This window comes from Ornithorhynchus anatinus, chromosome 5 (assembly GCF_004115215.2).
Source record: "Ornithorhynchus anatinus isolate Pmale09 chromosome 5, mOrnAna1.pri.v4, whole genome shotgun sequence".
Lineage (NCBI taxonomy): Eukaryota > Metazoa > Chordata > Mammalia > Monotremata > Ornithorhynchidae > Ornithorhynchus > Ornithorhynchus anatinus.
This window is the reverse complement of record NC_041732.1, coordinates 34,761,090-34,784,622: the sequence shown is the minus strand read 5'-3', so window position 1 is coordinate 34,784,622 and position 23,533 is coordinate 34,761,090. Positions and strand designations below refer to the sequence as shown.

General features: G+C 46.5%; 1 non-coding gene across 1 annotated transcript; it reads left to right on the top strand.

Annotated features, from left to right (window-relative positions):
• The first annotated feature begins 16,044 nt into the window (after window positions 1–16,044).
• On the top strand, window positions 16,045–16,182 carry LOC114812464. Its single transcript, XR_003760116.1, has one exon. It is a non-coding gene; the product is annotated as a small nucleolar RNA SNORA7 (small nucleolar RNA).
• The last annotated feature ends 7,351 nt before the right edge of the window (window positions 16,183–23,533 follow it).

Genomic DNA, 23,533 nt, shown 5'->3' with positions numbered 1-23,533 from the left:
TGGTTACACCCGCGGGAGGGTAAATGCCTTCCTTCCTCTTAAGCAGCTAAAAAATGTTGGTCTCTGTCCAAACTGTCCTCTGAGAATAGACCGTTGCTGAAATCTAGTTAAACTTCAGCTGGCACAGGGAAGACAGAATCCCATGCTATTCCCTAAGAGCGATGCTGAAATGCAGAGATACTAAGAGGTAGTCAAACACAGCTGGACACCTGGATCTTCTTTAATTAGTTTAAATGAAGGAGGCCTATCGGTGGGACTTGGCTATGGTATGAGCTGCACCGTGCTGTCCTGTCCTGAACTCATATTATTCATTTCTAGGCCCCTCTTCTCCCTCTTCCATCAGTAATAAGCTCTACCACTTATCAGCTCTGTGACTTTGGGCAAGTCACTTGACTTCTTTGGGCCTCAGTTACCTCATCTGTAAAATGGGGATGGAGACTGTGAGCCCCACATGGGACAACCTAATTACCTTGTATCTCCCCCAGCACTTAAAACGGTGCTTGGCACATAGTAAGCACTTCACATGCCATTAATATTATTATTATTAATAACAATGAATTGTGGTATTTGTTAAGCACTTATGTAGTAAATGCTGGGGTAGATTAAAAAAAAAATCAGGTTCCATATGGGGCTCATAGATGAAGTAGGAGGGAGGACAAGTATTGAATCCCCATTTTACAGATGAAGGAAATGAAGCACAGAAAAGTGAAGTGATCTGCCCAAGTTCACACAGATCCGGGCTTAGAACCCAAGTCCTCTGTCCCCCAGGCCCATGCTATTTCCACTAGGCCACACTGTTTCTCAGTACTGAAGCCCTTTCTTCTGCCCTATGCAAGGATGACACGCAAATTCATGAAGTGTTCCATATTTTTCTGCTTTGCTTTGCTGTCTGTCTCCCCCATTTAGACTGAGAGCCCGTTATTGGGCGGGATTGTCTCTACTGCGGAATTGTACATTCCAAGCACTTAGTACAGTTCTCTGCACATAGTAAGAGCTTAATAAATGCTATTGAATGAATGAAGGAATGAAGGAAGGAATGAATGCCCAGTCCCTTCCCTTTAATTTACCTGATTTACCCCTCTCTCTAGCAGAGCAGCAAGGCCCTTCAACAAGACCCTTTGACTCTGCTCTATCCACCAGTCTCCATTATCATTAGGGGTTTTTTGCTGACTTTCACCTCCCTTCTTGATACTTCCAGTAGCCAAGGTTCAATGCTCGGAGGAGTGAGTTCCTGGGTGGTTCTGGGAGTTCCAAGTGACATGGATGCTTCCAAAAGCAAGAAACTCACAGGTGAAGAACCCTCATCCCTGTTGGCTCCAGCCTTCCCAAACTGTGACCGAGCCCAACTGATAGTTCAAACTGATTGGGGCTGGAGGGAAGTGGCAGGCAAGGATTTACAGTTCAGATTTTGCTGGTCCAGGAAGCTTTCCCAAGCCCGTGGGGTGTGAAGATGGAGCTAAAGCCGGTGAGATTACAGTCGTGGGAGTCGGAGAGTAGGGAAAAGACATTCAAAGTTAAAAGAAAAATACCAGACTTCCTTCCTCTTGGGCATTTTCCAGCCCCCACCCCCAGCATACTGACCACAGTTAAAAAAGACATGATCTGAAATCTTGTGGGTTCTTGCCCTGTGGAGGACTGGAGGGCAGCACTTGCCTCCATTAGGGATAGAAGTCTTTATAGAACAACAGGAAGATGCCGGGAGCATCCGGGATGGTTAAAGATCTGACTCAGTGGCTGAATGTCTCTGGAACCCAGAGCCCATCTGGAGTTTTAGAACCACTAACAAGGCTGTGTTTCGCCGTGGGCTCCAATTCAAAGGCAGCAGCTTCAAAGCTCCTAATCTTTCCAGGTCATCGAGAGAAGCTGTTGGATCCAGCTACCTACTCTCCTTTTCGAGTTCCTTGTTCTTGGACCTAAATTATACCTAATCACTAAGGAGGGTCCTCTGGATCAGACCCCAATCACAGAGAGGGAACCATAAACTGGGTGACTGTGGTTCAATCTACAGCTGGGTCAAGGGAAGACACAGGACAATTTATCACTTCGTTTAATCCATTCAGTCTATCAACCTGAGGCTCCTCTGACTCTTAAAGCCTCTGACATACATCACAGGCCAAGGTCCATAAACAGAGGAAAGAGGACTGAATAAGACATCTCAATTTACCTCTATAGTTAGGAGGCCAGGGAGCTTTTCTCACTGGAAAGAGAGAAGGAGACAGAGAGAGAGAGACAGAGAGAGAGACAAAGAGAAATCAACCTTGTATATGTGGAGGGTTAAGCAGTCCCATTTCACTGTTTTTTCCCTCATTCAACCATGACTTTATTTCATGAAGAAATAGAGTGACTATCACATACCTTAGCTAACTGAATAAAAGCTGGAAACCCATTCAGCAAACATTTGTCCCGGCTGGTTCTGAAAAGCATACAGAGCTGTAACAGGCCAATGATCCACCAATAACTGTGGTATTTGTTAAGCACTTACTAGATGTCAAGTACTCTACTAAGCCCTAGGGTGGCTACCAGGTAATCAAGTCAAGCATAGTCTTGTCCCTCATGGGCTCACAGACTAAGTTGGAGGGAGAGCAAGTATTTAATTCTAATTTTACAGATGAGGAAACTGAGGAACAGAAGCTTGGCTTGCCCAAGATCACCCAGCAGGGAAGTGGCAGAGCCTCAAAAGAACACCCAGGTCCTCTGACCCCTAGGCCCGAGCCCTTTCCACTAAGCTACGTGTCTTTCAGTCAACATGTACCAAAAGTCCAAATAGATATTTTTCAAAACTGGTGAGTACCCAGGTTTTTACTAACTTACCTTTAGGAATGCTCAGTTGCTGACAAAGATGTGCAGGTTCAGTTCAATTGCGAGACCTAAATTTCCCTCTCTCCTTGTGTCCCACTATCTGTTTCTTTACCTTTACAACATCACCAACACTTTCCTTTTTTCTCCCCTCTATCAGTGCTCCTCCCCACAACAAAAGTAACAAACAAACAAACCCCTTCTCCTTTATCTTATGAATATCTCCCTTAGACCCTACTTTGGCCCTGGGAGACTCAAACTCCCCTTAGGGACCCCATTTGAAAGAATCTTGATGGATGTTTTTGAGAAATACTTATCTGTAGCATTCCCAGTCAGTGGAGGATCCTCTTTTTGATGACTTATTGAACAAGTAGGTGATGCAAGAAAATTAACTTTTTCTCTTGCTATCACAATTTCACCTTATATTAAAGAGAAGTCTAATCTCTGGTTCACCAGGACCATAATGGTGGCCTTGGCTGGTAAAATAGCACTTATAAATGCTCCCAGGAGCTAATAAGCCTGAGCATGTCCAATAAATATAACAATTACCAGTCTGGTTAGTTTAAATCAGTTGGCAATTACTTTGTAATTATTAGTTAATTGCATATTAATTACCACTTTGTTCCACCATCAACAAGCCCCGAATTTGGATTTTAGTTGAGCCTTTCAGAGACTATAATATTGGTAGGTGTTCATTCTGACCACTATGGAAAATAACCATTTCAAATTTTCAGAAAACCCTTGTAATTTCTCAGGTACTTTAAAGAGTATGTACATAAAATATCCTGCCATGTAAATAATCCAGAATTCAGTGAAAATGTCCAACTATTTTCTCCAGCACCATAGGATTCCAGTGTTTTGTCATAATTGCAAGAGGGTTAGCTCCTTGTGGATGGAGAAGTCACCTTGTACTTTCGTACTTCCCAAGCACCCAGTACACAGCACCTCATCATGGGGTCACCCAATAAATGATATTACTATCGCTGCTGTTGGACAATAAACAACTCAGTTTTCCAGGTAGTTTAAAATGTTCAGAGCCTCAAGCCAAGTACTCTGCCTGTTCTATGAGACTTCCTGACAATCTGAGTCTGGCTTCCTTCTGAGGCTCAAGAAATTTGACTATTTCCCATTTTATTGTAGTGAAATATAATCCCTGAAAATAAGCAGTGTAAGCCCAGCTGAATTTCTTGGTAGAGGAATTATGTATAACAAGATGGTTGGCAAGGTTATATCACTCCATGAAAGCTGTAATTTCCCCGCAATTGATTTCCTAAAGATAACTCACTGTTTGCGTGCAGGGAAAGCTAATTTAACAAGAAAGATGAGTCTCTTCAGTACACCTTGATTGGCAATTGTGATAAATTCCTATAATTACTATTGACTCCGAGGAGGATTTTCATTTGTTAAGATGTTGCTGAAATGACAGCCCGGTGATAGATTTAAAAAGAGGAAAAAGGAAAGCCACATGTCGCCACCAGCTTAGTGTGAGTGAAGTACGCAACCATTTGGCAAGGTTACTGGCACTGTATAAAGACAGAGAACACTGTGACACTCTTCAATAGACCCTTCTCCCCTTCTTAGCTGAGTAGCTGGAATTTCTGGGCTGACTCTAGTTATTCAGAGGCTTTTTAAAGAATGCTTCTCTTAGGGACTTTTCTTTTACTGAAATGCAGCCACATCTAGAATGAGTCTTGACAGAGGGAATAGAAGGGAAAGGAAGATAAAAGGGAGAAAAAAGAAGGGAGAGGAGGGAGAGGGAGAGGAGGGAGAGGAAGAAGAAGGGAGATGAAGAGAGGAGAGAAGATAGAGAGGAGACAAGAGATGGGACGAGAAGCAGGGAAAAAAGGGACAGGAAGACTTAGGGAGGGCAGAAAAGACGGGGGGAGGAAAAGAAAAATCTAAAGAAAAAAATCTTTTTTGTCCTTACCTTTCTTAGGCAAGCTAAATAAAAATAAATGGGAGGAGTCAAATAAATATCCCCCTCCAAAATCCAACTTGGATTGAAACACTCTGGTTGTACTGGGAAGCATTTTTCACATGAATAAATATGAATGGGAGTGTTGAGAAACCCAATTTCATGGTATTGTTTGGTCATTGTTCACAACTGCTAATGAATAACTCATTTCCACTGCAGAGAAAAGATGATTAAATGGTCGACCCCAGGAACCCAGAAGTGATTCAATTGCTGCTATAGATCCAGGGTGAGAACTTCAACTCCTCATTCCTACACATGCCCTCTTCAGGGCTCAGCGTATTGAGGGCACCCGATCAATAATAATCAGTGCTCCTGCTGCTGCTGAAGCTGAGGAGGAGGAAGAGGAGGAGGATAATGAAGATGGTTGATAATCGTAAACAGGAAACAAGGAATCAAAGTGCATGGAAGATTAACTTCTCCAATCAATCAATCATTCGTATTCATTGAGCACTTACTGTGTGCAGTGCACTCAACTAAGCTCTTGGGTTGGTAGACAAATTTCCTACCCACAACAAGCTTACGGTTTAGAGGGAGATAAGTGGTTTGTGAATGGATTGAACCCTCTCAGGATCACACCTGGAGAATTTCCTGTACTCTACCAGTCTCGGCTGCAGGACGGAGAGTCAAGCGGAGACATAACCATTCCATTTCCAGCTTGGGCAGTGGCTAGCGAGTGGCAGGCCATCTGCTACCAGTCAAAACTCACGGGCCGGGCAGCAGCGTCATGGGAGAGGGCAGAGACGGAAGTTCAGTGCATCGAAGAAGGTAAGGGTTAACCGCTTCTGCGTTTTTACCAAGAAAGCTCTATGGATACACTACCAGAACGATTGCAGATGGAGGTGGGGTGTTTTGGGAGAGATGCGTCCATGTAGCCACTGTGGGAGACGACTCGTCAGAATAAGACAACAGGGAATTGAACCTGCAACCTTGGCATTATCAGCATCACTCTCTAGCCAACTGAGCTAACCGGCTGCTACTGAAAGCTTCCGAGGGAGTTTAGAACTAACCAGTGGATAGTATCAGATTTGGATGTGAATAAGATTTAGTAGAGCAAGGGTTTGGGAGTCAGAAGGCCATGGATTCTAATCCCAGCTCCACAATTTGTCTGCTGTGTGACCTTGGGCAAGTCACTTCACTTCTCTGTGCTCAGTTACATCATCTGGAAAATGGGGGTTGAGACTGTGATCCCCACATGGGAAAGGAACTGCGTCCAACTCGATTTGCTTGTATCCACCCCAGTGCTTAGTACAGTTTCTTGGCACATAGTAAGTGCATAACAAACACCATCATTATTATCACTGTTAGTAGTCATTAATTCTTTTTCCTTTGCAAGGGGAAATATGGCGGAACCAATTAGACTCTATTTTCTGTGGGGATAAGAGTGTGCAGGCGAGTTGTTGGTTCCTTCAGAAGGCACAGACACTTGCAAAATATGATCAGCAAATGAAAATTCACACAGTTCTTCACTTTACTTCCCGCTTCCTATGTGGATTCCTACTGTGCCTTTCACCCTCTTACTGTAAGGGTCCCTCAGTTCAGTTCTGGCTCCCTTTCTATTCTCCATCTACACCCACTCCTTTGGAGAACTCATTCACTGCCATGACTTCAACTACCACCACTACGGAAGTGGTATCCAAATCTACATCTCCAGCCCTGATCTTTCTGGCTCTCTCCAGTCTCTCGTTTCCTCCTGCTTTCAAGAAATCTGTACTTGGATGACTTCCCATCACCTCAAGCTTAACATGTCCAAAACAGAACTCCTCATTTTCCCTCCCAAACCCTGTCCTCCCCTGACTTTCCCATCACTGTAGACAGCACCACCATCCTTCCTGTCTCACAAGCTCATAACCTTGGCATTATCCTTGACTCTTCTCGCTCATTCAACCCACATATTTAATCCATCACTAAATCAGGTCTGTCCCACCTTCACAACATCACCAAAATCTGTCCTTTCCTCTCCATCCAAACTGCTACCATTTTAATACAATTACGCATCCTATCTGGCCTGGATTACTGAATCAGTCTCCTTACTGATGTCCCAGCCTCCTGTCTCTCCCCACTCCAGTCCATACTTCACTCTTCTTCCCCAAAACATTTTTCTACAGAAATGTTCAGGAAATGTTTCCCCACTCCCCAAAAAACTCCAGTGGTTGCCCATCCACCCCTGCATCAAACAAAAACACTTCCTCACCACTGGCTTTAAGGCATTCAATCACCTTTCCCCCTCCTCCATCACCTCCCTACTCACCTACTACAATCCAGCCCCACACTTGGCTCCTCTAATGCTAACCTTCTCACTGCGCCTCGATCTAATCTATCCCACCGCCGACCCCTTGCCCGCCGCTGACCCCTTGGCCATGACCTGCCTCTGGCCTAGAACATCTTCCCTCTTCAAATGCGACAGACAAGTACTCCCCCACACCCCATCCCCAAAGACTTATTGAAGGCACATCTCCCACAAGAAGTCTTCCCCTTTCCTCTTCTTCCACTCTCTTTCTGTATTGCCCTAATTTGCTCCTTCTGTTCATCCCCCCCTCCCAGCCCCACAGCACATATATGCATAGCTGTAATTTATTTATTTACATTAATATCTGTCTCCCCACCCCTATAGACTGTATGCTCGTTGTGGGCAGGAAATGTCTGTTTATTGTTGTATTGCACTCCTCCAGGTGCTTAGTACAGTGCTCTGCACACAGTAAGCACTCAATAAATATGATTGAATGAATGAATGAATGCAATGTCCTCCCCAGCGCTGGAGACCTGTAATAAAGGTTAAATAATCGTAATGGGAACAAGGCAGAGGCTCTGGTAGTACCATTTCTCTGTAAATGCAGCTTGAAAAGACGGTAGTCTTCTTCTGAAGTGTAAAACGGGGGCTTTTTTACACGGAAAGATTTGTTCCCTGAATTTACCAAACTGAGGGGGAGTTTGTAGCTGACAACATTGCCATCCGCAGTCAGTAAGTAGGATAGCTCTCCAAAGATCAGGGAAGAAAAGGAACGAAGAGTAGAGATTCTTGGTTAGTTAGTTACCGGACATTCTGTTACTTCTCTTTTCTTTCCTCTTCCAGCAGGGAATATCCACCTCTAAAATGCGGCTTTCAAATTCCAATGTGCCAAAGCCTTCATTGTACATGGTGTCTTTAGGCAAAAGGAAAAAGAAAGTATCTAGGGCACATAAAACATATGCCTGCACGGTTAAAAGTAATTTGGTGCCTGTCCTTTTGTTTATGTCCATACATATACATCCCCTACCCACAAGTCCTGCCATGTCGAACTGGATATGAGTAGGACTCCACTTGCAACCAGACAACGATTTAGTTGAATAACTGTCCTTTGTTTTTGAAGATGATGTTACTGGCAGCAAATTCCTAGCCACGTGTGTCTGAAAACCCATCCATTTTGTACCCTCATCTTTATCCTTTTGGAAGGCAGAGGGCCAGGTGGAAAGATCCACAGGCCTGGGCGGTTCTAATCCTGACTGCCACTTGCCTGATGTGTGACTTTAGGCTAGACACTTAACTTCTCTGTGCCTCTGTTCCTTATTTATAACACGGGGAATCAGTAGCTATTCTCCCTCTCCCTTAGACTGTGAATGCCACTTGTAACAGGGACTGAGTCCAACCTGATTATCTTATATATCTCCCTCAGTGCTTAATAGTCAGTCAGTTAATCATATCTATTGAGTGCTTACTGTGTGCAGAGCACTGTACTAAGTACTTGGGAGAGTACAATACAACAATAAGCAGACACATTCCCTGTCCAGAACGAGCTTCCAGTCTAGAGCAAGAGACAGACATGAATATAAATAATTTACAGATATGTACATAAGTTCTGTGAGCCTGGGAGGGGAGATGAATAAAAGGAGCAGGTCAGGGTGACAAAGAAGGGAGTGGGAGAAGAGGAAAGGTGGGCTTGGTCAGGGAAGGTTTCTTGGAGCTGTGCCTTCAACAAGACTTTGAAGTTGGGGAGACTCACTGTCTAGCACTTAATACCATGATTGTTATTATTATTTCTCGGGGTCATAGGAAGATCCCAAGATGATCACCCAAGACCAGAGGGTGCTATCTTAATGGAACAGAAACCAAGTACTGGATAGGGTTGCACCCTTAACTCTTGGTTATGAAGAAAGTATGCTACCTAAGCTTACTGACCTTTGACTTCTTGGGCTATCATTTCTCTGGCCGTAAAAAAGAGCAACCCAGGAGGGCAGGTGGGAAACTAAGTTGTCTAAGCCAAGTTGAGAAGCAGCATGAGCTAGTGGATAGAGCACAGGCCTGGGAGTCAGAAAGACTTGGGTTCTAATCCCAGCTTCACCACTTGATTGCAGTGTGTCCTTGAATGAGTCACTTCACTTCTCTGTGCTTCAGTTACCTCATCTGTAACATGGGGATTAAGACTGTGAGCCCCACGTGGAACAGGGACTGAGTCTGACCTGACTAGCTTTTATCTACCCCAGCAATTAGAACAGTGCCTGGCACGTAGTAAGTACTTAACAAACACCACACAAAAAAGTTGTCCATACAGCTTGAATGCCTGCCCAGAACAGAAAACACACAAGTACCTTTCCTTTGTATTCTTTGGTAGAAACCCTATTGTGCGCAAGGAATGTTTCTATACACTGTCGTGTTGTCCTCTCCCACGAGCTTAGTACAGCGCTCTGCACACAGTAAGTGCTCAATAAATATGAGTGAATGAATAAAAGTTGTTGCTGGAGCTAAGGCTCAGCCCTCCTAACAAGGGCTCTCAGTCCATCCTAAACATGCATGTAGAAATATGTTAAACTCCATAAGGAAACGGAAAGAGAAAGAGAAAGGAAAGGTCACTAGAAGATTTTCCTGCAACTCTGAAGTTCATTAACATGGCACCTCGTGAAAATAGTACAGAACTAGGAAGTCTGAAAATCAGCTATTCCATTATGGGTCTGTGGGGTCTTGCTAGTATTTGAGCCCCTTATTATTATTATTATGGTTTTTGTTAAGTGCTTACTATGTGCCAAGCACTGTTCTAAGCACTGGGGTAGACACAAGTTTACCAGGTCAGTCACAGTCCCTGTCCCACTTGGGGCTCACGGTCTAAGTAGATGGGAGTAGGATTTAATCCCCATTTTACAGTTGCAGAAACTGATGCCCAAAGAAGTTAAATGACTTGCCCAAGGTCACATAGCAAGCAGTTGGCAGAGCCTGCATTAGAATCTAGGTCCTCTGACTCCCAGACCCATGCTCTTTCCATTAGGCCACGCTCCTTCATTAAATTATTCCATGAGTTAGTGACTCTTTTTCAAGACAGACAATCATGAAGGACAGGACAACACAGAAATGCCATGGAGAGTCCCACTTCCAGTGTTCTCCAAGGTTCATAGCAGTCAGAAATAAAAGCCAGAAAATCTTCATAGGGCAGGCCTTGGCAGAAAGTCACCTCAGAAATAATCTGTTTTCTGTCTAGGTATCCAGAAGAATGTATTGCGTGGCTGCGTGGAAGGAAAGAAGATTGCTGTCATAAATAAGGCCACAGGGACCCACTTCCTGTAGCCAAGGCCTTTAAAGTCCCTCAAGAAGGAATCCCAGAGCCCCAAAAGGCCAATGCCATTCATTGGCCAATGCCAATCATTGAATTAATCAATGGTACTTGCTGAACGCTTACTGTGTACAGCACACTGTACTACTAAGTAATTGGGAGACTATAATATAACAAAGCTGACAGACACAGTTTCCATGCCCACAAGGAGCTTTCAGCCTAGGTACTTCTTAACCTATTTGTCCAGAGTCCTGCCTAGATGTTTCTGAGCCTGTGGCAAATGTGCCCTCTCTCCTCACATTCACCAAACTAACTCTCTTCCCCTCTTCAAAGCCCTACTGAGAGCTCACCTCTTCCAAGAGGCCTTTCCAGAGGGAGCCCTCCCTTTCCCTCTGCCCCTCTACCCCTCCCCATTCCCTCTACTCCCTCCCTCTGCTCTACCCCCTTCCCCTCCCCACAGCACTTGGGTATATTTGTATAAATTATTTATTACTCTATTCTATTAATGATGCGTATATACCTATGATTCTATTTATTTAGATGGTATTGATGCCTGACTACTTGTTTTGTTTTGTTGTCTGTCTCCCCCTTTTAGACTGTGAGCCCGTTTTCGGGCAGGGATTGTCTCTATCTGTTGCTGAATTGTACATTCCAAGCGCTTAGTACAGTGCTCTGCACATAGTAAGTGCTCAGTAAATACGATTGAATGAAATGTATCTGTCCTGAGCTCTGACTACCTGCCTCTCTCTACTCCCTGGGCAACTTTTCCACTTGTAGCAATAGATTACAGGTGAGGAGAGGGTAGAGTTCTCCATGTAAACTACTTGAGGGCAGCCACTGTGTCTCTGATCCTATAAGAGTAGCGGTAATAGTATTTACAAAACACTTAATATGTGCAGAGCACTGTACTAAGTACCGGGAAGGAGTATACAGGTGGGAACTAGACAATAGCCCTAATCCTTGAGAGGCTCTGCTCAGTCCAGTGCTCTGCACACAGCAGGCACTCAACAAATACTAGTGATTGATCGATTGATTGATCGACTGATTAAAGAAGCAGCATGGCCTAGTGGATAGAGCATGAGCCTGGAAGTCAGAAGGACCTGGGTTCTAATTCGGGCTCTGCCACTTATCTGCTGGGTGACCTTGGGAAAGTCACTTCACTTACCTGTGCCTCAGTTACTTCATCTGTAAAATGGGGATTAAGACTGTGAGCATCACGTGGGACAAGGCACTGTGTCCAACTTGATTATCTTGCATCTACCTCAGCACTTAGAACAGCGCCTGGCATGTAGTTAGTGTTTAACAAATACCATATACATTTTTAAAAAGAAAAATACTTGAAGGACCCAATCTTGGTCCAAGGACCAGGCTCAGGCCAGCTAATGAAAAAGGAGATGATTTAAGACTTTATCAAAATGATTCATGTCATTTCGGCCTCATTGGTGTCCCGTACCTCTAAAACCGTAAGCTTCTGGTGGGCTGGAAACGTGCCTGCCGGCTCTTCTGTATATACTCTTCCAAGCAATTAGCACAGTCCTCTGCACACAATAAGCACTCGGTATATGCCACAGATCGACTGATTGATGCTTCTGTCTCAGCTTGCTATGGGCAGGGAATATGTATGTAATATTGTTCTACTGTACTCTCCCAACTGCTTAGTCCGGTGCTCTGCACACAGTAAGCACTCAGTAAACGAGATCGATCGATCGACTGACAAAGATACAAAGAAGATGATATTCTTTCAGCCTGGTTTACAGATGAGGTAGCTGAGGCACAGAGAAGTTAAGAGGCTTGCCCAGGGTCACATAGCTGAGAAGCTGAGTAGCTGAGAAGTGGCGGAGTCGAGATTAGAACCCAGATTAGAGATTAATCCCTCTCGATTAACCTAGCCGGTATTCGTCCAGCCTGGATGAGGGGCGAACCGGATGATAGCAGTGAACCAGACTTTGTGGTGGGTGAAGCTGAGGCAAGCTCCTGGGCATTTAGCAGAGAGGGGGAAAAGCTACTCCCACGGCAAAGACCAAGGGAAAAGGAGAAATGGGGAAGGGAGAGCAAGGGAGCCTAGTCAGACCCAATTCAAACCTTTTTTTTGTGTGTGGGCTTGTATTTGTTAAGCAGTTACTATGTGCCAGGCACTGAACTAAGAACTAAGTTATGTGTCAGGCACTGAACTAAGTAGATAAAAGCTAGTCAGATTGGTCACGGTCCCTGTCCCACATGAGGCTCATAGTCTTCATCCTCATTTTACAGCTGAGGTAACTGAGGCAAAGAGAAGTGAAGTGACATGCCCACAGTGACACAGCAGATGAGTGGTGGGGCCGGGATTAGATTTGGGAGTCAGAGGTCACGGGTTCTAATCCCGACTACACCACTTCTCAGCTATATGACCCTGGGCAAGCCTCTTAACTTCTCTGTGCCTCAGTTACCTCATCTGTAAAATGGGGATTAAGTCTGTGAGTCCCATGTGGGACAATCTGATTACTTTGGATCTACCCCAGTGCTTAGTACAGTGCTCAGCACATAGTAAGTACTTAACAAATACCATTATTATGATTATTATTAACCCAGGTCCTTCTGACTCCCAGGCCCAGGCTCTATCCACTAGCCAAGCTGCTTCTCCCGAACCAAAAAAGCTGGGGCATCTGGCCAGGCCTAGACACTGAATTTGAGATCGCAGTTGGACTTGGGCCACGCTGGGTCTCATGTAGGACTTACTGGGGGCTGCTGGCAGCAGAGGTCTGTGGACTCTTCCCACGTGGCCCCTCCCAAGATCACATGCGCGACCCCTCTCCCCATGTCCCATCAAGGTATGGAACAGGCGATGAACATGATATTCACTACACCTTGACGAGACTGGGCCATCAGCCAATATCATTCTGTGTGTTGGCTAAATTGGAGGTCATGTTTCCAGCAATCAGATATGGTTCCTAGAATTCCGCTTGACTAGTCCCGCCCTGTCTGCTGGTGGGAATTTTTCCTCTCTGGTTCAATGCAGGGACACTGCCACGGATCTCAGGAGCTGGCATTTGCAGCTGTCTTTTTCATTCATTTCTATTGATTTTAAGCTTTGGGGTAACTATTCCACAATTAATCAATAATTAACCAAAAACAGTGGCACAAAAAAGCCTTCTTTTGATGGCATTCCAGCTTTTGCAGGAAAGTTGACTTTTTCATGATATTCGTTAAGCACTTAACTCTGTGTCAAGCACTGTTCTGAGCACTGATATACGTACAAGTGTAGCAGGTTTGACAGTCACTGTCCCACATGGGATTTGCATCTAAGTTGGAAGGAGGAGGATTTAATCCCCATTTTACAGATGAGGAAACTGAGGCACCGAAAAGTAAAGTGACTTGCCCAAGGTCACGCAGCAAATAAGTGGTGGAACTGGGATTAGAACCCAGGTCCTCTGACTGACTCCCAGGCCCGTGCTCTTTCCACTAGGTGACACTGCTTGGGAGCGAAGCTCACTGTGGGCAGGGAATGTGTCTACCACCCCTGTTGTGTTGTACTCTCCAAAGCACTTAGTACAGTGCTCTGCACCCAGTAAGTGCTCAATGAATACGACTGATCGACTGATTGGAAGAGGGAAGAATAAACAATTGTCAGCTGCGGTATAGTAGGGGCTCCGACAGCAGGGGGTCACTATGGGCCCACTCCCACTACACAGTGAGCCACTGGAGGAATATTCCTGGAGAATGGCAGGGAGCCATGCTTTTCAAACTGATTTTGAGAGAATCACTTTCAGAGAACCTATTCGGAGAGATCTATTTTCAAAGGACTTCTACTTTAATAGGATCATCACCAGTAGATAGCCCAGGCTGGTAAGCTTAGTGCAAGGGATCTTTGTCGGAAAAGAAGAGATAGCTCTATTATCCAGAGAGTCTCAGACATGCACTGTTAACCTGCCCTCTCATCCTCCTCCCTTCCTACCTCTGGTTCCCAAAGACATTTTTCTGTAGTCTTGTATGTACCATACCATACCATTTCAGAGGACGCATGTTTGTAAAGTTTGTCTAATAGTGAAAAAAAATAGCAGAAATCCCTGAAACTGTCACCACACTTAAAAAACTCAATCAATGGCATTTACTGTGTTCTCACTGGGTGCTATTTGTGTCTCTAGGCTAGTGTCTACGGATAAAGCATGGGCTTGGGAGTCAGGAGGTCATGGGTTCTAATTCCAGCTCCGCCACTTGTCTGCTGTGTGACCTTGGGCAAGTCACTTCATTTCCTCTGTGCCTCAATTACCTTATCTGTAACATGGAGATTGAGACTGTGAACCCCACGTGGGACAGGGACTGTGTCTAACCTGATTTGCTTGTATCCATCCCAGCGCTTAGTATAGTGTAGTAAGTGCTCGACAAATACCATAATAATAATAATTATTATTATCATCTCTCTGTCAGTCTGGACACCTGAGAAACACTGCTTTAAAAATTAATTGAGGCACCTTATGGAGAAGGACCCAGGATTGGAGAATCAAGGGATTTAATGTTTCCTCCTGCCTCTCCCCGGCTCTATCTCTTCCCCACTCTCTCTCTCTCTCTCTCCTCCCATCAGCTACGGAGCTGAAAATTCTCAGGGTCCTTCCTGAATGGGTACAAACATGGACACACCCATTAGGAGCAGTTGACGTGAGCAGCTAGTCCCATGGGCTGCCGGGAACTGTAGCCTGGGTACTCACCCAGGGACTTCTGCCAACTTACGAACCTTCGTGCTCATCCTATTCTTTAGTCCTTATGTGGGACACGATAACCACTGCACTGAGTAGGAGCTGCCATCACTCCAGCTAAAAGGGTTTTACACTAGAGCCAGTGGGTGCTCAGTAAGTACCATTGACTGATTGAAAATAGGGGTACCTGGATCCAGCCCTGTGTATGTGCCCACCGTCAGGAACTCTCCCAAACCCTTTCATTCTCACTTGGATTTGGGAAAAGGGGAGACTTCAGCAGGTTACCATGGAGACAAAATTGGAAAGAGAAAAACCCAGTCCCAAAGGTATTTTAATTAGTTCCAACATTGATGGTTTGCCTAGATTTCAGCTGAGGTTGTTGGTAGAGAGGTTGTGGTGGGTTGTGGGGAGAGAAGGATTAGGGAGAAAGTTAAAGAGGAAAATATAAAGGGTAAATAAAAAAGGGTGAAGGAGACTGCCAAAAAGAAGGACATGCAATAAAGGAAAACATGAAACCAGCAAAGAAAGGAAAATCAAAGGGAGAAATTCAGTGCAACCAGCAAAGCCTTCATTAGGCGCACAACAAAGACAAGCTCAATTTTGCTCCTATTGACATTAACGAGTTTGATGTGGGTCCAGCATAAAAGCCAGGCAGATCCGTTTGCTCTTGCTGAGGTCCCGAGAACTCTGCAGCTGCCTGCCGATTGCCCGGTGCCAGAAAAGAAGGGTGTCTCTTGATTGGCTTCCATTCCTTTTCTGAGCACAACAAACCCGGAGCTAGGCCAGCTGGGAGTTGAGGCCTCTGGCCTGGCCACCCTGAGCCGGGGTCAGCAGCTGGCTGGCGGGCGGCCTGGGTTTATCCACCGTCTTCCTCCCCTCTAAACATTCCTCCCACTCAGAAAGGCTCCGCTCCCTGGAAACAATCCTGTCAGATTGTCTCCCGCTCTTCCTCTGGAATTATACATTCTCTGGACAATCTTGTGTTCGGTCCTGCTGGAGTCCACCCTTTCATTCCCCAACCTCCTCTCCTTCTACCCCTTCCCTTTTTTTTTTTGATGGTATTAAAGCACTTACTATATGCCAAGGTCCCCTCTCAAGGTCGCGCCTGGAGAGTTTCCAGTACTCTACCAAACTCAGCTATGGGAGGGGGAGTCAAGCAGAGGCCTATCCATTCCATTCCTAGCTTGGACAGTGGCTAGCGAGTGGAAGGCCATCTGCTACAAGTCAAAACTCACCTGTGCTGGGCAGCAGCGGCATAGGAGAGAGTCGAGGGTGGAGACTCGAGTTTACTATGCGGAAGGCGGCAGTGGTAAACTACTTCTGTATTCCCCAAAAAACTCTACGGATACGCTACCAGAATTATCGCAGATGGAGAGCCGGCTATTCTGGTAGAGATGTGTCCGTGGTGTCGCTACGGGTCGGAAACGACTCGATGGCATAAGACAAAACATGTGCCAGGGCCTGCACTGAGCTCTGGGGTAGATACAAGCTAATGAGGTTGGACACAGTCCACGTCCTATCTGGGGCTCACAATATTAATCCCCATTTTACAGATGAGGGAACTGAGGCACAAAGAAATTAAGTGACTTGCCCGAGGTCAGACAGCGGACATGCCGGAGCTGGGATTAGAACCCAGGTCCTCTGACTCTCAGGCTCGTGCTCTTTCTACTAGGCCACACTGCTTCCCTTCCTCCACTCTCTTCCCCCTCAGCACATTTAGAAAAAAGGAAACTATGTTGTCAGATTCAGTGGAGTGGAGGGGAAGAGTCTGACTGGCAGAAATGGATTTACTCCACTGGATTTACTGTCAGAAGAACTGGGTTCTAATCCCAGCCTGTCAATTACTTTCTGTGTGACGTGACCTTGGGCTAGTTATTTAACTTCTCTGTGCCTCAGTCTCCTCTTCTGTAAAACGGGGATTAAGTGTCCATTCTCCCTCCCTCCTTAGACAGCGAGCCCTATGTGGGACAGGAACTGTGTCTAACCTAATTGCACTGTACCCTTTCCAATGCTTAGCACTAGGTAAGTACCAAATACCACAGTTATTATTAGTCTTATTATTAGGGTGGTAGAGGAGAGCAGCCAAGAATCCTGAACTTTTCCTTAGCCAGATTCAAAGCCAGATTCAAAGAGGCTTTGCCCTTCTAATGTCAACCTACTCACCGCACTTCCATCTCGTCTGTGTCACCACTCTGCCTTCACCCACATCCTCCCTCTGACATGGAACTCCCTCCCCCTTCATATCTGACAGACCACCATTCTCTCCGCCTTCAAAGCCTTATTAAAATCACATCTTCTCCAAGAGGCCTTCCCCGAGTAAGCCCTCGTTTTCCTTTCTCCCTCTCCCTTTTGCATCACCTTTGCACTTAGATCTGAACCCTTTAAGCATTTGCTATTCGGCCCCGCAGAACTTACGTTCATATCCCTAATTTAGTTTAGTGCATCTCTTAGTGGACAGGGAAAGTGTCTACCAACTCTACTGTACTGTACTCTCCCAAGTGTTTAGTACGACGCACTGCACTTAGTATGATGCACTGCACACAGTCAGAGCTCAATTAATATCATTTATTGCTTGATTGATTGACCCTACCTCTGCTTCTCTAGATGATAACTGTGGTATCTGTGAAGCTCTTAATATGTGCTAAGCACTGTGATAATAATAGCGATGACATTTGTTAAGCGCTTACTATGTGCCAAGCACTGTTCTAAGCACAGGGGTAGATACAAGGTAATCAGGTTGCCCCCCATGGGGCTTACTGTCTTAATCCCCATTTTACAGATGAGGTAACTGAGGCACAGAGAAGTGAAGCGATTTGCCCAAAGTCACACAGGTGATAAGTGGTAGAGCCGGCATTAGAACCCACGACTTCTGACTCCCATGCCCATGCTTGTTCCACTAAGCTATGCTGTTTCTCTACTGGGATACCGGGGTAGGTACAAGATAATCAGGTTGGACACAAGTTGGAAGGTGGGGAGAGTGTCGTACATGAAGAGGGAGGGTGTTCAAGGCCAGAGGCAGGACATGGGAAAGAGGTTGGGAGCAGGATAGATGAGAATGAGGCACAGTGAGCAGAATTGCAGTAGAGGAGTAAGTGCACAGGCTGGGATTAGTAGGTAGGAAAGCAGCAGGTAAAATAGGAAAGGGGCAAGGTGATTGAGTGCTTTAAAGCCAATTATGAGGAGTTATTTTCGTTGGGATTTTTTTTATTTGTTTGCTTTTATTTTATGGCATTTGTTAATCACTTACCATGTGCCAGGCACCGTTCTAAGCCCTGGGGTAGATACAAGGTAATCGGGTTAGACACAGTCCATGTCCCACATGGGGCTCTCAGTCTTAATCCCCACGCTAAACTGAGGCACAGAGAAATAATGAGGAGAGAGATGATTAAGTGTCTTAAAATTGACCATCAGAAGTTTCTATCTGTTGAGAACACTGGAGGTTTTTGAGGAGTGGGGAGACGGTTCAGTAGCTGCCCCTGAACCTTCTGTATTAACAGTAGCTCCGCCATTATGGAGTGGGACTGTTGGGTAGCGGGCAGGACTAAAGACAAGATGATCCAGTAAGCAGATTGCAAGGGCTTGAGTGGATTGAGGCTACGCACACGGAGAGGTACGGGTTGGATTCCAGAAGATTTCACAGCTCGGAGTGAATCGGACTCATGAGCGGTGTCCCCTAAATAAAGCCAACGGCAGCTTGGTGCTTGCTAAGAGCTTATGAAACTGAGAAGGTGCATTAGGGTCTCCTGCCGATGGAGGTCGCACAGAGAGATCGTGTCCCATGACCACAGGCAGCCCCCATGACACCCATCAGCCGTCTGACAATGAGGGGCTACGTGGGGATCGGTCAAGGAGAAGCAATATGGCCTAGTGGAAAGAGCGTGGGCCTGGGAGTCAGAGGCCCTGGGTTCTAATCCTGTCTCCTCCCCTTGTCTGCTGTGTGGCCTTGGGCAAGTCACTTCTCTTCTCTGGGCCTCGGTTACCTCATCTTTAAAATAATAATAATAATGTTGGTATCTGTTAAGCACATACTATGTGCAGAGCACTGTTCTAAGCTCTGGGGTAGATTCTGGATAATCAGGTTGTCCCACGTGAGGCTCACAGTTAATCCCCATTTTACAGATGAGGTAACTGTGGCACAGAGAAGTGAAGTGTCTTGCACAGTCACACAGCTGACAAGTGGCAGAGCCGGGATTCGAACCCATGACTTCTGACGCCCAAGCCCTGGCTCTTTCTACTGAGCCAACCTGGGATTGAGACCGTGAGCCCCACGTGGGACAGGGACTATGTCCAACCCCATTTGCTCGTATCCACCCCACTGTTTAGTACAGTGCCGGGCACATGGTAAGTGCTTAACAAATACCATAATCCCAGCTCTTTCAAATGCTCGCTGTGTGAACCTGGGCAAGTCACTTAACTTCTCTAGGCTTCAGTTCTCCTGTTCTTCCTCCTGCTTTGATTGAGAGCCCCATGAGGGACAAGGACTGCATCCAATCTAACCAAGGACTGCGTCCAATCTAATTAACTTGTATCTATCCCAGCACTTACAGTGGTGTTTGACACATAGTAAGTGCTTAACAAATACCGATTAAAAAAAAAAATCACCCCTACTGCAAAAGCATCTCAAGTGCAAGACCTGCTGAAAGTACGTCATCCTTCCCACTCCCTCCCAGACTCTAATGCAAAGTCTCATTTGAACGGTCGCCGGAAGAGACAGCAAGGGTGACCGCTCAAACGAGACTTTCGATCTGAGGTCTTTTCTTCTTCTGAACACCCAGGCCCCGCCCCTCCCCATATCTACTAAAAGTCAGATTCTGCCTACACACTGCGCTGGCTTCCAGAAAGGTTACTCCTTTCAGAACCGGACGACGTGACATATTGGTTGAAACCGGCTGCCCTTTCCCAAGGTAAATTATCGTCCCTTGTTCCGGTGTATTTTCTCACTCTTTTCCCATTCCTTTAAAACAAGAGACATTTCCTTTGCTGTTCGCCCCCTCGGCCCAACCACCGGGCTTCTCCTTTACAACCAATTTCCTGCTTGGCAGCCCAAGAGAGGTGGGGAAAGTTTGCTGGAAGCACCTATCATGTTCCTGATAAAAGCAGTGCGCACAAAAGAATGGACTCGATTGTTACCCGTCCCCGCCGCTGGCCTGGATTAGAGAGAGACAGGCCACTGGCTTCTCCATCAACTCTCCTGCCTGTGGTCACTCAGAAGCTGTAGCATTCCGGCTGACAAGTTTCACTAACTGCTGGAGGCAGAGTCTAAAGCTGGAGCTGGGCAGGGGAGAAACTTTTCACTTTCGTCTCCTGGAAGTGATTTAAATGCCTTCCTCGGCGATCGGAATGGTTTTAATTTTAATAATAATAATGGTATTTTTAAATGCTTACTATGCGCCAGGCACTGTACTGAACACTAGGGTGGATACAAGCAAATCGGGTTGGACGTAGTCCCCGTCCCACATGGGGCTCACGGTCTCAATCCCCGGCTTACAGAGGCGGTAACTGAGGCACAGAGAAGTGAAGTGACTTGTCCAAGGTCACACAGCAGACAAGTGGTGGATTTAGGATTCAAATCCAGACCCTCTGACTCCCAGGCCCGTACTCTTTCCACTAGGCCACATTGTTTCTCACACTCCCCGGCCCGATCCCCTTGTCGCCCCACACTGTTAGACGGCTGATCAGCGTCACTGGAGCTGCCTGGGGTCATGGGACGTGATCCCTCTGCGAGAACTCCATCAGCAGATCCTTATGCTCCACCTCAGTTTCATAATAATCATAATTGTGGTATTTGCTAAACGCTCACTAGGTGCACTTCAGTCCTGGTGTAGATACAAGGCAATTGGGATGGACACAGTCCCTGTTCCTCAAGGGGCTCACAGTCTTAATCCCCATTTTAGAGAGGAGGTAAGTGAGGCCCAGAGAAGTGAGGTGACTTGCCCAAGGAAAGTTCACAGTTGGAGGGAGGAGGATTTAATGCCTTTTTTACAGATGAGGTAACTGAGGCATAGAGAAGTAAAGTGGCTTGCCCAACGTCACATAGCAGACAAGGGGCGGAGTCAGGATTAGAACCCAGGTCTTTTTGACTCCCAGGCCTGTACTCTGTCCACGAGGCCAGGGGGAGGATTAGAAGGGATATCAGGTGAGCCTTGAAAAGGCCTGCAGGACAGTGTGGAGGGGCTGGATAGTCCTGGTGGCTGAAGCTGGGGGTCAACCTTTCAGGGGAAACGGCGTGGCTCAGTGGAAAGAGCACGGGCTTGGGAGTCAGAGGTCATGGGTTCGAATCCCTGCTCCGCCACTTGCCAGCTGTGTGACTGTGGGCAAGTCACTTAACTTCTCTGTGCCTCAGTCCCTCATCTATAAAATGGGGATGATTTCTGTGAGCCCTACGTGGGACAACCTGATTACCTTGCATCTACCCCAATGCTTGGAACAGTGCTTGGCACATAGTAAGCGCTTAACAAATACCAACGCTATCATTATTATTATTATTATTTGGAGCGCAGGGAATTTTAGGAAGGATGAGGGCTGGGGAGGCCACGGACTTCAAAGAGCTCATAGACCAAAGGACCTTTTCAGTTGTGATTAGAAACCCCGAAGACCTGTCAGAGACCTGAGACGAGCAGGTCTGGAAGTTTAGCTCAGACGACCGTGGGAGCCACCCCCATGGCCCTGCCTCTTCGGAGGGACACCCACGGGCAATAGCCAGAGTCTAGGAAGACTTCTGGATCGAGAACCGGCGTGATCTAGTAGTAAGAGTACAGGCCCGGAAGTCGGAGGATCTGGGTTCTAATCCAGGCTCTGCCTGTGTGAACGTGGGCAAGTCACCTAACTTCTCCGAGCCTTGATTTCCTCATCCGTAAAATGTGGACTAAATCCTTCCCCTCTCCTACTTAGGTTGTGAGCCTCAAATGGGACAGAGACTGTGTCCGGCCTGATTATCTTGTATCTACCCCTGTGCTTAGGACCACACGTGGTATCTAGCATGTGCTTGATAATGACATTATCATTATCTCATCACAAATGCCAGGGTCCCGCAGACTTACCATATGCCAGACACCAAGACAATGACAATCAGCTCGGCCGTGATGGTCCAGGACAGACTCTAACCTCCTCGGCTCCCAGCCGAGCTGCGGGACGGCGTTCCTGCCATCGGGGGGAAGGGGGGATGTCTCGTGGAAAGAGCATGGACCTGGGAGTCGGAGGCCCTGGGTTCTAATCTTGACCCCGACACATCTGCTGTGTGACCTTGGGAAAGCCGCTTCACTTCACCGTGCCCCAGTTACCTCATCTTTAAAATGGGGATTGAGGCCGATAGCCCCATGTGGGACAGGGACTAGGTCCAACTCGATTTGCTTGTATCCACCCCAGCGCTTAGTACAGTGCCTGGCACATAGTAAGCATTTAACAAATACCACGCTCATAATCATTATTACTCCCCACTTTACGGATGTGGAAACCGAGACACAGGGAAGTGAAGCGACTTGCCCAGGGTCACACAGCTGGCAAGTGGCAGAATAGGGAGTAAAACCTAGGTCCTCTGACTCCCAGGCCCGTTCTCTTTCCTCTAGACCCATAGCCCGAGTCTGCCACCTAAATAATGTCATTTTAGCAGAGAGGTATTACCACGGGGAGAACCCACTAGTGCTCACGCTAGCCCTAAGGACATCACTGAACCTAACCTTAGGGACAAAGGAGTAATGCTTACTTTGCGGCTGTTAGTGGGAGAAGTCAATCAGTCAGTCGTATTTATTGAGTGCTTAGTGTGTGCCGACCACTGTACTAAGCACTTGTCTTATGCTGTCAAGACATTTCCAACCCCTGGCTATTCCATGGACACCTCTCTCCCAGAACACCTCCCACTCCACCGGCAGTAGCTTGGGTAATGTGTCCATAGAGTTTTCTTGATAAAAATCCGGAAGTGGTTTACCATTACCTTCTTCCACACAGTAAACTTGACTTTTTCCAATGCTGCTGCTGCCCGGCACAGGGGAGTTTTGACTTATAGCAGGTTGCCTTCCCCTCACTGGCCACTGCCCAAGCTAAAAATGGAATGGCTATGCCTCTGTTTGACTCTCCCTACCATAGCCGAGATTGGTAGAGGACTGGAAACTCTCCAGGTGCGATCCTGAGAGAGAACTAAGCGTTTGGGGGAGTACAGTATAACAATATAACAGACACATTCCCTGCCCACAACAAGCTCACAGTTTAGAGGACTAGCTAGAGAAGCTCTGCCTTAAGGTCCAGGGATGGACTAATTAAAGGACAAAAAGAGTCCGTCACCTACGGGACGGGGCAGCACATATATATTGTGGTATTTTTTAAACGCTTACTATGTGCAAAGCACTGTTCTAAGCACTGGGGGATACAAGGTGATCAGGTTGTCCCACGTGGGGCTCACAATTTTAATCCCCATTTTACAGATGAGGTAACTGAGGCACAGAGAAGTGAAATGACTTGCCCAAAGTCACACAGCTGGCAAGTGGCGGCGCCGGGATTAGAACCCATGACCTCTGACTTCCAAGCCCAGGCTCTTTCCCACTGAGCCACGCTGGTAGCACATCAGGAGAAACCTAGAGACC